Below are 13,707 nucleotides of genomic sequence, written 5' to 3' on the forward strand. Positions count from 1 at the left end.
CACGTTGAGTAAGTATTTGCATCCCTGTTTATAGTAAAGAATAATATTTGTAGTAAAAAGTGTTAAGCACAACCAAAATTCGGTAATTTTAGATCATCTTACATTAATATTGTTGTCGTATTTCGACATTTGTATCTTAAAATCAATATTTGTTTTACAAATCAACATTTGTCATATCAGATTTTTAAAATGTATTTTTGTTTAATTCAACTGTATTTAAATATAAGAATAACAATTTATTTTAGTAAATTAAAAAAAAGATAGGTTGCCAGGCAACGAAACATACGCCCACAGCAACTAAATCGTCCGGGCAGTCAACAAGGGTTGTCGCATATTTTTCCTTTTTTCGGTAATGAAACCTTTATAATACACTAAAATCTGATTAAGAGCAACAACTCACGAAGTAATTATCAGAAAACTATTAGAATTTGTTTGGTTTTTATAAAGTTCTGCCCCATGCTAACGTTTTGTATGCAAAGCTTTTAATATCATGGATTTAACTGTTCAAGTCATAAAAATTCATTGAAAATCAATATACTTGTTCGTCTCAAGATCTTAAACTCTGTGTATCAATCTGAAGTCAATCGGATGATAACTTAAGGGCCATAACTTTGGCAGTAATTATCGGAAATCATTGAAAATCAATAGGAATCTTTGTCTCATGACCTCAAACACTGTGTATAAATTTAAACTCAATCGGATATTAACTTCAGCCTCTAGAGCATCCACAAGATTTTTTGAAGTGATCAAGGGCCATAACTCTGGCAGTAATTATCGGAAATCGCTGAAAATCAATAGGCTTCTTCGTCTCATGACCTTAAACACTGTGTATAAATTTAAAGTCAATCGAATATTAACTTTCGCTTCTAGAGCATCCACAAGATTTTTCAGAGTGATCAAGGGCCATAACTCTGGCAGTAATTATCAGAAATCGCTGAAAACCAATAGGTGTCTTCGTCTCATGACCTTAAACATTGCGTATAAATTTAAAGTCAATCGGATATTAACTTTGGCCATTAGAGCATCCACAAGATTTTTTGAAGTGATCAAGGGCCATAACTCTGGCAGTAATTATCGGAAATCGCTGAAAATCAATAGGCTTCTTCGTCTCATGACCTTAAACACTGTCAATCGAATATTAACTTTCGCTTCTAGAGCATCCACAAGATTTTTCAGAGTGATCAAGGGCAATAACTCTGGCAGTAATTATCAGAAATCGCTGAAAACCAATAGGCTTCATCATCTTATGGCCTTAAACACTGTGTATAAATTTAAAGTCAATCGGATATTAACTTTAGCCTCTAGAGCATCCACAAGATTTTTCAGAGTGATCAAGGGCAATAACTCTGGCAGTAATTATCAGAAATCGCTGAAAACCAATAGGCTTCATCATCTTATGGCCTTAAACACTGTGTATAAATTTAAAGTCAATCGGATATTAACTTTAGCCTCTAGAGCATCCACAAGATTTTTTGAAGTGATCAAGGGCCATAACTCTGGCAGTAATTACCGGAAATCGTTGAAAATCCATAGGTGACTTCGTCTCATGACCTTAAACATTGCGTATAAATTTAAAGTCAATCAGATATTAACTTTAGCCTCTAGAGCGTCCACAAGCAATTGTGGACGCCGGACGGACGGACGGACGGACGGGGGCGACGACAATATACGACCACATTTCAATGTGGGCGTATAAAAATAATAAATAATCTACATTTACATTTCATCATATACATACAACGAAAAACAATTGTATTTTAATATAAAGGTAATTTTTTATTTTAGAAAATCAAAAAATTAGCTTACATTTACATTTCATCAGAGAAATACAACAAGAAACAAATCTCAAACAACAAATTTCCAAATACAAATCTCCAAATACAAATCTTGCAAAACATTTCTCTAAAAAACTTTTCTCTAAAAAACATTTCTCTAAAAAACATTTCTTCAAAAACATTTCTCGGAATTCATCGAACCGGAACATCATGACGACATGAGCGGCAATCAACCTGGCATACATTATGTAATCATACAATAATGGGGAATCAAGTATAAGCGTATGTACGATAAGAAAAATCGCTCGATGACGGCGACTCTAGTGAAAACAGTGAAAGTAGTCTATTTTCAGAAATTAGGTTTTGTCTGATAGCGACATATTTCTTTGCTCAAAGAGAGGTTTAACGTCCACTCGACACAATTGAATTAAACAAAATACATTTTACAATTCTGATATGAAAAATGTCTGATTTGTGAAACAAATATTGATTTCTAAGATACAAAGTGTTAATTTCGAAATACGACAACAAATTAAAAAAGAAGAATTAAGGACTATGAATTAAGAATTTTAATTCTTAGTTCTTAATTCATAGTCCTTAAGAACACTGAATAAAGAGCTGTTTGGTCTTCCATATACCCGTCTTTATTAGCTCAGTCCGCAGTCGCAATCTCTTTCACGGAGATCTTCTAACATCTCTGTAACAGATGACTGTTTCGACACGTGACGCCACATCACGCGGCTTCAATCAATAGCTTAATAGCGCGTGCATTGTTTACATAAGACGTTACTGATTCGGGCTAAATGGTGAATTTTACTTATTTTGATATCCATTTACACTAAATAGGAAAAGATGTTTTACCTACAAATAATTCAAACGTATTTATTTACTTTTCTAATGAATGAAAAAAATGTTTTAGAATTTAATTTGACGGAAGAAAAAAGTTAATATTTGAGACTCATTAAGTCGCATCGATGTCATCCTTATCAGTGATTGTAGCGGCCTAGCGAAAATTCACTGCTGATCAGTGTGGCTCAGTCGTTGCAGAAAAGTAGGAATTTAAACCCCAATTCATTTCGTTAACCAGGGAGCGATTGCATCATATTTGTTATCTCTTATTAGCATGAACACAGCAAATTAATCGGTACTTTTAAATTTGCATCAATTTGCCTCACAGTAAAACTGAAATAACAGGGTCCTCGGTAAAGAGAGAGGTGTGGGATGGGGGAATTCCTGAACGGAAGGTCGGCAAGCGCTGAAGAAAAATGCTGTTTGTCCACTCATGGCTCACGAAGTTTTTTTAAACAAATATATTATAAAGTATAAATTGTAGCCTCTATCGCGTTAACGAATCAATTTTATTGTTGACAGGCATGTTTGACGACGTAATACGCACACACTGGTATGTGGCCGTAAAATATCTTTGAGCAAATATTGCACCACTAATATAACATTAAAAACGAGGTCATTTCGGGACTAACGTATTGGCCAGTTTTATTTCAATCCACTACCACACCCATTACAAATTGAACCTGTGACCATAGAGAAAACGATGTCGCTCGCTGATTTAAGAAATGGGCCAATATTAAATTCTAATTGTTTGGGGTTTTTTATGTCAAGAGTATGGATATTATTGAGTAAGTGGAGGGAGGGGGGGGGGCTCCTTTATCATACTGGAACCAAGCTTACCAGGTAAAGAAAAGCACTGTATGGCTAGCAATCAATAATGCAATTGTATGCCAATGACATAAAACATGTTCCTCTAACATCAAAATGAGTAATATATACTTACGTGCATGTTTTTGCACTCGTGTCGTATACGGTTATACATTGAGCACATGTTTCAGCTTGAACATATGTTGTCGTTACAGCTGAAAAATTAATGTTTACATGTGAATGACAATCAACAAAAAGTGGAGTTACTGGGTTTAGAGTCCTCTCGACACAGACTAGGTCATATCGGTGCTAACATATGAAACAATTTCAGAGGGAGGGGGAAAAATCATGGCATGAGGTTGGGCAGACGGGTTATACTCCCCGCAGTGTTTCGTTTGATTATACCTAAGCCCACTTAACACTGCTGTAAAGGAAGCAAATTTATGTTCCTAGTTATGACTGGTCAATAGTCCGATTAACAACCAATAGCTAACTGCATAACAAAATCATTACGCTTTAAACAGAGCTCCAAATTGGACCAAATATGTTTACACTAGCAGGATACCCGGCTTCGCTCGGGGGTCATAACTCCGAAACCGGAAGTGGTAGACTAACGCCACCTGGCCTATGTTACTCCCCGGTCCGAGCTACCCCTATACCCCAAATTTCAGACTCGGGGCAGACCTAGTGTAGCCGTCAACCCCGAACAGGTTGGCTTCGCTCGGGGGTCATAACTCCGAAACCGGAAGTGGTAGACTAACGCCACCTGGCCTATGTTACTCCCCGGTCCGAGCTACCCCTATACCCCAAATTTCAGACTCGGGGCAAACCTAGTGTAGCCGACAACCCCGAACAGACAGACAGACAGATACCCGGCTTCGCTCGGGGGTCATAACTCCGAAACCGGAAGTGGTAGACTAACGCTACCTGGCCTATGTTACTCCCCGGTCCGAGCTACCCCTATACCCCAAATTTCAGAATCGGGGCAGACCTAGTGTAGCCGCCAACCCCGAACAGACCGGCTTCGCTCGGGGGTCATAACTCCGAAACCGAAAGTGGTAGACTAACGCCACCTGGCCTATGTTACTCCCCGGTCCGAGCTACCCCTATACCCCAAATTTCAGACTCGGGGCAGACCTAGTGTAGCCGCCAACACCGAACAGACAGACAGACAGACAGACAAACGACAGTCACAAATATATATATAGAAGATAGATAGATAGATAGATAACGTTACCTCATGACTCACGATTTCATTATGCCCAATTAACCAGTGCATAGCAGAATATTGCAGAAAAACTAATTGCGTGCCAAACGAGGCTATGAAAACGAATACAATGTAAGCAATACTGTTTGGAGACGAGCAATACTTTCACCGTTTTTAATACCTTAAATCCCTGTCCAAAGTTTTAGGGAAGACCAAGATTAAACAAAGGGCTGCCATGTTGCTGTACTTGGGATAGATTTGATTGAACGGGAAGAATAGACACACTCCGTCAAAAGCTTAAGTATCAGAAGCCAATCCATCAATGGCCAGCGAGGGATTTCTCGGGTCATTGCTTTAGGAATATGGTTTAAAGTCTACTTGACACAAACTAGGTAATTTCGGGGTTAACATATAATACAATTTCAGCGGTAAGGGAGGGGGCCCACGAGGTAGGACAGTTGGGTTTAAAGTCTACTTGACACTTTCAAAAATGGGCTAACATATAATACCATTTAAGAAGTAGGTGGAGAACCGGACAGGCGAATTTATTAGACATGGAAAGTAGTAATCCGGAGCGCAGATTGCAAAAACATGTCGCGAGGTACCAGGTAAATACTTTTTTTCTCCAAATTACATTAATGTTGCTGCTATCGTACTGTTAAATTTGTATTCAAAAGGAGATGTAATGGTTCAACTATTAATGCACGAAGCTACATTCTGGCAGTTTTAACGAGCACTTGGCATATTATGTTTAAATAGCGGTGATATTGTACGCTGAACAATGTCACTGTTTCAACGCCATCCTTTATATACCCTTGATGTTGCCGTGAATATAATATGCTGATATAACTTAGATGTTTAACCAGTAGAAACGCCGACTGGACATAATATTCATAGTGTTTCAGTGGTAGAAAAATCAGAATAAATTGGCAAAAGAAGAATAAGAAAATAAACAGAAATTACCCTTTATGACCAAATGGGTAGTTTTTCCGTAAATACGTGGAAATATAATAATTATTGCGGAACGGGGTGGTATATATGTAATAATGATGCTTGGTTAACGGTGTGGTTATTAAATCACACTTCACATAAATGAATTGAGCGTTGAAATGATCGCAAACATAGTCGATATTCGTTGATAAATATATGTTCAAAACCGCGACTTTCATTTTATTTAATCATACCTAAACCATTTCAAATTTGTCAGAAAGATAAAACCAAAAATAACGTGTAAGGATTCTGACAAATATATATTTATTCTGGCTACACATTTTTGAACTTTGCAAAATATAATACATTTCCGATTGCTATTGTTTTCTTGAAATCGGTTGTCAGTGTTGGCTAATCTGCTGTTCCCAACAGCCAAACTATATTCACCCTTCAAAATGATTTCCGTACATCACAATGTATATCACAATTCTAAAACAACATACGAAGTGTATGGAGGTTTAGCATAAGCTAGAATTTCCTTCTAATTTTATTTTTTAGTTAAAACTATCAAAATGTATCTTCGTGCATATAGATTAAAAATAAGTGCATACCTGTTACGCGACACGTGTTTGCAATATATGTGTTCCTGATTGTCTTTACTGTCAAAGTTGCTGGTAACGGGGCATGGTAGCAATGAGCTCGTGTTCAAACCCGACTTATCAAACAGCTATAGTTATTTCAATAGTTCGAGCGTCGATTATCAAGAACTGTAAATAAAGCGTTCAAGATCACGGTTTGTTGTAACTGTATACTCTGTTTCGAAGATGTCTGTGAGAATCAAAAGGCCACAAAGTTGATATATAATCAAGTTACACAACAATCAGACTGAATGGAGATCAGCGCTCCTGTTACCCATTCAATTTTAAACGTGACTTTGGAATGTGGGTGATATTGGTCTTTCAATGACAAATGCGATGAGAAATTTTACCCCGTAGATCTAGCACCATACTGGGTATAACCACGGATAGCGTTTTCTTCTTCTTCCTTTTCTTCTTGACACGTCGTTTATCACCGTCTAGTGGCGCAAATTGATTTTGTCAGCGGAATCAACCGTTCATGACCGCAACTTGACGAAGCTCGTTAGATTGTTTTGTATTATACTCTCATATTTCTTTAGTTTTTTGTTTTTTTTTACTGATGCCAACTTATTGCCTTGATTTTTTTTAATTACAAGATATATAATAATATTACTAAGTCATTATTATGTATAATGTTCATATTCGTTGTCCTTTTTGAGACGCCTCCACCCCCAACTCCGAAACTTTTTATAGCATAATGAAACTTTATTTTGATCAGAATCAAACAAATTCTGCTTTTATTAATATCATAATGGTTAGATACCAGAATGTGCCCACCATCTGTAATCACATTACCTGTATTTTACCTGAGAACAATGACTATTGTTCAGAAGAAATTAAGAAGGATCCAGAAGAAAGTTATTGGCAGGCTTTTATTGTTAATTTTCCTGTCATCTTTCAGTTGTTTATTATATATGCGTTAATTTTTAAAACCGATACGATTGCAAATAATACTTAACTAAAATCGTAAGGATCTTTCGAACCTTGATCGATTTCAACCAATTTCCTCGATCGCAAAAATAATAATGAACACAGTTTGTTACCAGAAAGTGCGACAAGCATCCACCAATTCATGTTGATTTTTCTTGTTCTAAACAACTTGGTGAGGTCCTGAGATAGCTGTTATGATATCTTCCTGACGTCCTGTACTAGTTACCCAGATCCCCCCTCATTTATATGAACCCTAGATAATACTCGAATTGAGGTAACCAAGCAATATCTACTATCAACAAAAAATATTTGCACGGCGCACCTTCAATTACCAATAACTGAGAAATCGTTAACATAGGATAAGTATGTCGCAATGTGTTGCGTCTATACATGTTTCCATACCAGGTGGCACTAACTCGATCAAATGTGGACAGGTTTCCTGTCTCCTTTTGACTGGCTGAACAATCCCATCAAGTTTGAGAACTTCAAAAACTTCAACTTGCAGGACGTTCACAAGATTTCTTTGCGGTAGCCATAAGCTTCTATTTTGACTTCGGCGACAGGTCTGAAGACAGTAAATACCTAGAAGAGCATATACGAGAAGAGGTTAGAGCACTCGCCTAAAATGGATAAAGTTTAAATCATTTCGTAGACCGAGAAGATTCCTCGTGATTTTTAGTCTGATAACGACGGGTGGAAATAAATAAAGCCCACTTACAATCTGCACGTAGCCACAATAAATCAGCATGCGTGTTAATCTGAAAATAACCCAAAATACTTTACTGTTGGGGTAAGAAATAAAACTAAATGTTTTATTTTATAATTATTTCGACAGAATTATTTATTTTTACCGCAATAATTTATCCATTCCTTTTTTGGAAATAATTAATTTTTTATTTGGAAATAATTAATTTTTTTAATTTTGGAAATAATTAATTTTTTTAATTTTGGAAATAATTAATTTTTTATTTGGAAATAATTAATTTTTTAAAAGTTTTATTTGGAAATAATTAATTTTTAAAAAAGTTTATTTGGAAATAATTATTTTTTTATTGGAAATAATTATTTTTTTATTTGGAAAAAATTATTTTTTTATTTGGAAATAATTATTTTTTTATTTTGAAATAATTAATTTTTTATTTCGAAATAATTAATTTTTTATTTCGAAATAATTAATTTTTTATTTGGAAATAATTAATTTTTTATTTGGAAATAATTAATTTTTTATTTCGAAATAATTAATTTTTTATTTCGAAATAATTAATTTTTTATTTCGAAATAATTAATTTTTTATTTCGAAATAATTAATTTTGTATTTCGAAATAATTAATTTTGTATTTCGAAATAATTAGTTTTTTATTTCGAAATAATTAATTTTTTATTTCGAAATAATTAATTTTTTATTTCGAAATAATTAATTTTTTATTTCGAAATAATTAATTTTTTATTTCGAAATAATTAATTTTTTATTTCGAAATAATCAATTCTTTTTTTGGAAATAATCAATTCTTTTTTTGGAAATAATTCAATTCTTATTTGGAAATAATTCATTCCCTTTTTCGAAAAAAATCATTCCCTATTTCGAAACTGAATGTTGGTTACAAAATTATTTATTTGTACTGAAATATTACTGCTAAATAATTTATTCCTCATTTCGAAATAATTTATTCCTTATTTTAAAATAATTTATTCCTTATTTTAAAATAATTTATTCCTTATTTTAAAATAATTTATTCCTTATTTTAAAATAATTTATTCCTTATTTTCAAATAACGTATTCATTATATGTCAAATTTTATATTTAGTCGTTTACTTGAATTAATTAATATTATTTATTTTATTTAAACTATTATTTCATTATTTCGAAATAATAAAGGTGATATAAACAAGCCCTTAAGGAGATTCCACATTTTGTACAATATCTGTCTCATTAAAGCTGTGCTGAGAGTTAAATCTACTTGGCATATTTGTCTACGTTGGATATGACCGATTTCTATTTTTATCAAATTATTTATATTTGCCATTCTTTATAATTAAATAAATGTTATATCTTCACAACATAAATTGTACTTGAAGCTACTTGGAGATAATGAATAACGAATATTGCGAAATTGATTTATAAAGGTGTCTCCTTTGTATACTCTAGACGACGTTGAGGATTGTCGAGCTTCTGAATTATCTCCGTGTTTGTGTTTGAGGGTTTGCTTTTTGTACTTTATCAAAGTTATATATCCTACAAATTTTCAGGCAAGTTTTTTTCAGAGCAATGAAGTAAGATGATATTCCATAAGGCGGTATCGGTGAGATTGTGTGGCACAGTATTTCTACGTTACCTAAATGAATATTAACGGACGGCATGGGTTGGGTATGGTTGGGGGCAGCATAAAAGAACCTCCTGAAAGTCGTCTTTACGTTTGACTTTTAAAGCTGATGACACAATTGAATTTCAATAGTTTGTGATAGTAAATTTCGAAAGCGTTTCTTTATTCTTTTATTTTATAAACATGCATAATGTAAGATTAGATAAAGAGCTGACAGTTCTCGCCTCGCTATAATAGTTTAAAAATAAACAATAAATTCCAGTAAAATTACAATATTCTGAGCAAAGTTATAATCGTTTTCAAATGTCTCGATTATCCATTTTTAAATTAAATTATTAAATGGTGATCTTGTTTCAGTTCGTTCAAATTTACAACCAACGTGATGAATGTTCATCTGTATACCATTTTGTAATAAATGACTGTGCCGGATTAGCTTACATTGATTGTGGAGCTAGCAAGGAAGACTAGGCTGCTAGTTTGAAAGCGTATGTTTGTTTTCGACTGAAAAAATAAAAAGCTTTATTGGTATGCAGTATTAATAACGTTGTCTTGGTAATGGGCTGTGTTTGTAAAGTAAATATTTGGACGCGCTATCTACTTTGTCAAACATTCAAAGCATTAATAGTGACTGCTTTTGTTCACAAATAATGTCGGGTTCTTCGAGGACTTGTTAGATTTCGCAATATACATATCGAGAACACTTTATTATTTTAAGAGCTGTTCTTCATAAAAATACAAATGATTCAAAACAAACCGTTTGTGTGTTATTCACGCGTAACCAGTGGCGGCGCCAAGGGGGCAAGCGGGGGGGGGGGGCGTCATTTGCCCTCCCAAAAATCTGGTCTGCCCTCTGTTTGCGCCCAACTCCCCTCCTAATAATTTTAAGAAATGAAAAAAAAATATTTGTGATATGTTTTGATAATCAGTACCTTCGTTTGACACAGCTCCTTCTCTGATCGGATAAGCTAGTGATTTGGCGAAGACAGTATCTGGTCATCTCTATTTATTATTCCATGCGTCATTACTAAATGGAAAGAGGAACTACTGGATGAAATATTGCCAAAAAACGATATCTATTGTAACCTGATTTCTCCTGTTATCCACACGAAGACATCGGCAATTTCACAAACCAGTCTGAGCTTTCCTTTGTGAACTATGCAATAATATTAACCAAATATCATATTTATAAGACAAAACTTGTATCTAATCAACCAACTAAAAACGGGTACATCGCTTTTGTACATTCAAACGCAAAGGTAGACCCACAAGTAGATAAGGACAAATTAGAAAAGTGTAAATTCCTGTTGAGTCACTGATCCCACTCGAAATGTTGAGATTTTTAAGTTTACGAACATCATGAACAGATTGTAATGTTGAATCTGTCTATAACCGCTTTCTTTTTATATACTTGTATGTTAATGTATATTACTGGATAATATTACGAATTACGGTCAATAAACCAGTTTTAAAAAATATAGAAATAATTTCTAAATTTATCTATTGTCGAGAAGTGGTTGATTTCGCAATAATAACACGTGGATATGCTTTGATCAATGAAAGTTCCGGTTGAGTCACTGAACAGATTGTAACGCTGAATCTGTCTATAATAGCTTTCGTTTAATGTACTTGTATGTTAATGTATCTGGATTATATTACGAATTACGGTCAATAAAAATAAAAAAAATAAATAAAAAAATTAGAAATAATTTCTAAATTTATCTATTGTCGAGAATTGTCTGATTTCACAATAGTAACACGTGAATATGCTTTGATCAATGATTATTTGCCTCCATTATTTAACATGTATGTCTTGATTCTATGCATATCTGTTAAACAGTTTCATTCGTACCGGAAGTCACATCAGTGACCTGTCACTGTATCGCAGTTCTAGTTTAATTATAGAACTAGAATACTACTATGGTTTAATAAATTAACCTTTCATTTGAACTTTTATCCTATCTGATTAAAATGCAGATCTATATTTCGTGTAGTACAGACAAATAAAACGAAATCTTGAACTATAAAAAACGAAACGAAATAGGATCTGTGTTTTAATCAGATTGGCTTTTATTCGATTAGAAATATCTAACCAAACACATATAAATATGAATTTATGTTTGACTGTTCCATCGTTAGACACGAACACAAGATAGTAATACTCAATGACATTTTGCATCGGTTATCGAACACTCATCATCATACCGTATAATACAGAGAGAGAGAGAGAGAGAGAGAGAGAGAGGAGTAACGTCCACACGACACAAACTAGGTCATTTCGGGACTAACATATGGTTCTATTTTATTTCAATAATGCGCTTGTGCGTAGGGGTCTTTAGCAGTGGTAGGAAACCGGAGGACCTGGAGAAAACCCACGAGATTGGATAGGCGACCTTACTCCTTGTCACGTACAATCGTGGAATCGAAAGCACACCAGTTGACTCAATGACTGACCTTATGATTCAGCGCGCACGTGCCAACCATTCGGCCATCCAACCCCTCTTCCGTATAATAGAGTTTAAAATTATACAGAGTTCAATTTGAAAGCTGTCACTTTTAAAACTAACATTATCTGAAATATTCTAAATTATTAAAGTATTATTTGAAATATTCTAGATAAAAATGTAACAAATAAATACTTTAACCTGCACGGGTATAATATTGACAGACACAATTAACAACCCATTTACATAATGTGTTTGGATATTAGGGGTTTAAAGCGAGAATTTCAAATTTTCTAAGAAAGTCAAAACATAATTATTTCTATGTCTTTTGCTCAATAGGTTATCAAATCACTATTATACGATCATGGGCATTATTTCCCACCCTTAAAAATGTATGACACAGGAAATAACAACACAGTTACCTCCCCTGTTTTGCTATTGACAACATTGTGCAGCCATTTTCCAACGTTGGAATTTGAAGTTAAAAATGATATTTTTGCCAATTTCTCAGCAGGCAATAGCGAATTATAGGATTAATAGGATTATTCTTTAACAAGGTAGGACTGTTTATGGATACCATCTATTTTAAGGCTTTATTTTAATACATTTTAAAAATATAACTTGAAAATTTGCAATTTCCACTTTAATGCCGGTGTATTCCGACATAAGTGTGTTTATATAGCGAAAGGGTAATGCGTTCCTACTTATTCCATTTATGTAGCTAAAGTGATGAATACCTCGTGAACATTCGGAATTATTACTGAAATGTTCTGATAAATGTAGACGATAAATACAAAAATTGGGTGTGGCTCTGCCCCTGGGGGTTGGATACGGAACAATATAAATAGGTACCACCCTGTTATTGAAATGATTGATATGCTGAATTAGAACAAAATCTGTTAATTATTGCAACCTGTAGAGTATTTACCGATAAAAACTAACAAAAAAGTGGGTGTGGTACCACATCCCTGGGGGTCGGGATATGCATCAAAATAAATAGTTGCTATCCTTACAGTATAAGGAATAAATATGCCAAGTTCCAAGATGAACTATTTAGAATTCCAGTCTGTAGACAAAAAAACCCACAAAATTGGGCGTGGCCTTGTCCCTGGGTGTTGGACATGGACCAATATATATAGGTACAACCCTATGCTGGATCATTCCGAATTAGATCCAAATCTGTTAATAAATGCAATTGGGCGTGACTCTTTCCCTGTGGGTCGGGGCATTCACCAAAATCAATAGTTGACGCCCTTAGGCTATAAGGAATACTAGAAATGGTTCCACTACTGATGTCTTCCGTCTTGCTCCAGCCACAGTAGTGGACCGTCCTAAGGACTTCCTTTGTAGTCAATTGACTATAAAAGGTTACTGGCCTATAACTCCCTTAATTTCCAATAACACTGACCCCAGACTGTACTGTACATAGCTTAACATATAATAAACCAATTTCCATTGAAATAAAGGTGAAACCTTACCGTATAATTATATGATTTGATTAAACCCAACTGCTATGCGAAATTTATGTTCAGTTTAAAATGGCTGCCGAACCAGAATCATGGGGTGTCATGTCACTCAAAAAACTGTTCGGTAAGATAAGATTATGATTTCAGTGTTCCATTCTTGACTATTTGTAAGATAATTACTTATTTCCATGCAAACTGTGAAGATATTGAACCTAATTTTACTTGCTCAAAGCCTTGAATTAGTTGAATAGTGTATCAATTCCAGCCGTAGATAAGAATTATCAGGGCTAAAAATTGCAGCTATAAGGAATACATATGCCAAGTACCAAGTTGATCGATTGTG

The sequence above is a fragment of the Patella vulgata genome, chromosome 6, assembly GCF_932274485.2.
Source record: "Patella vulgata chromosome 6, xgPatVulg1.2, whole genome shotgun sequence".
NCBI classification, from domain to species: Eukaryota; Metazoa; Mollusca; class Gastropoda; family Patellidae; genus Patella; species Patella vulgata.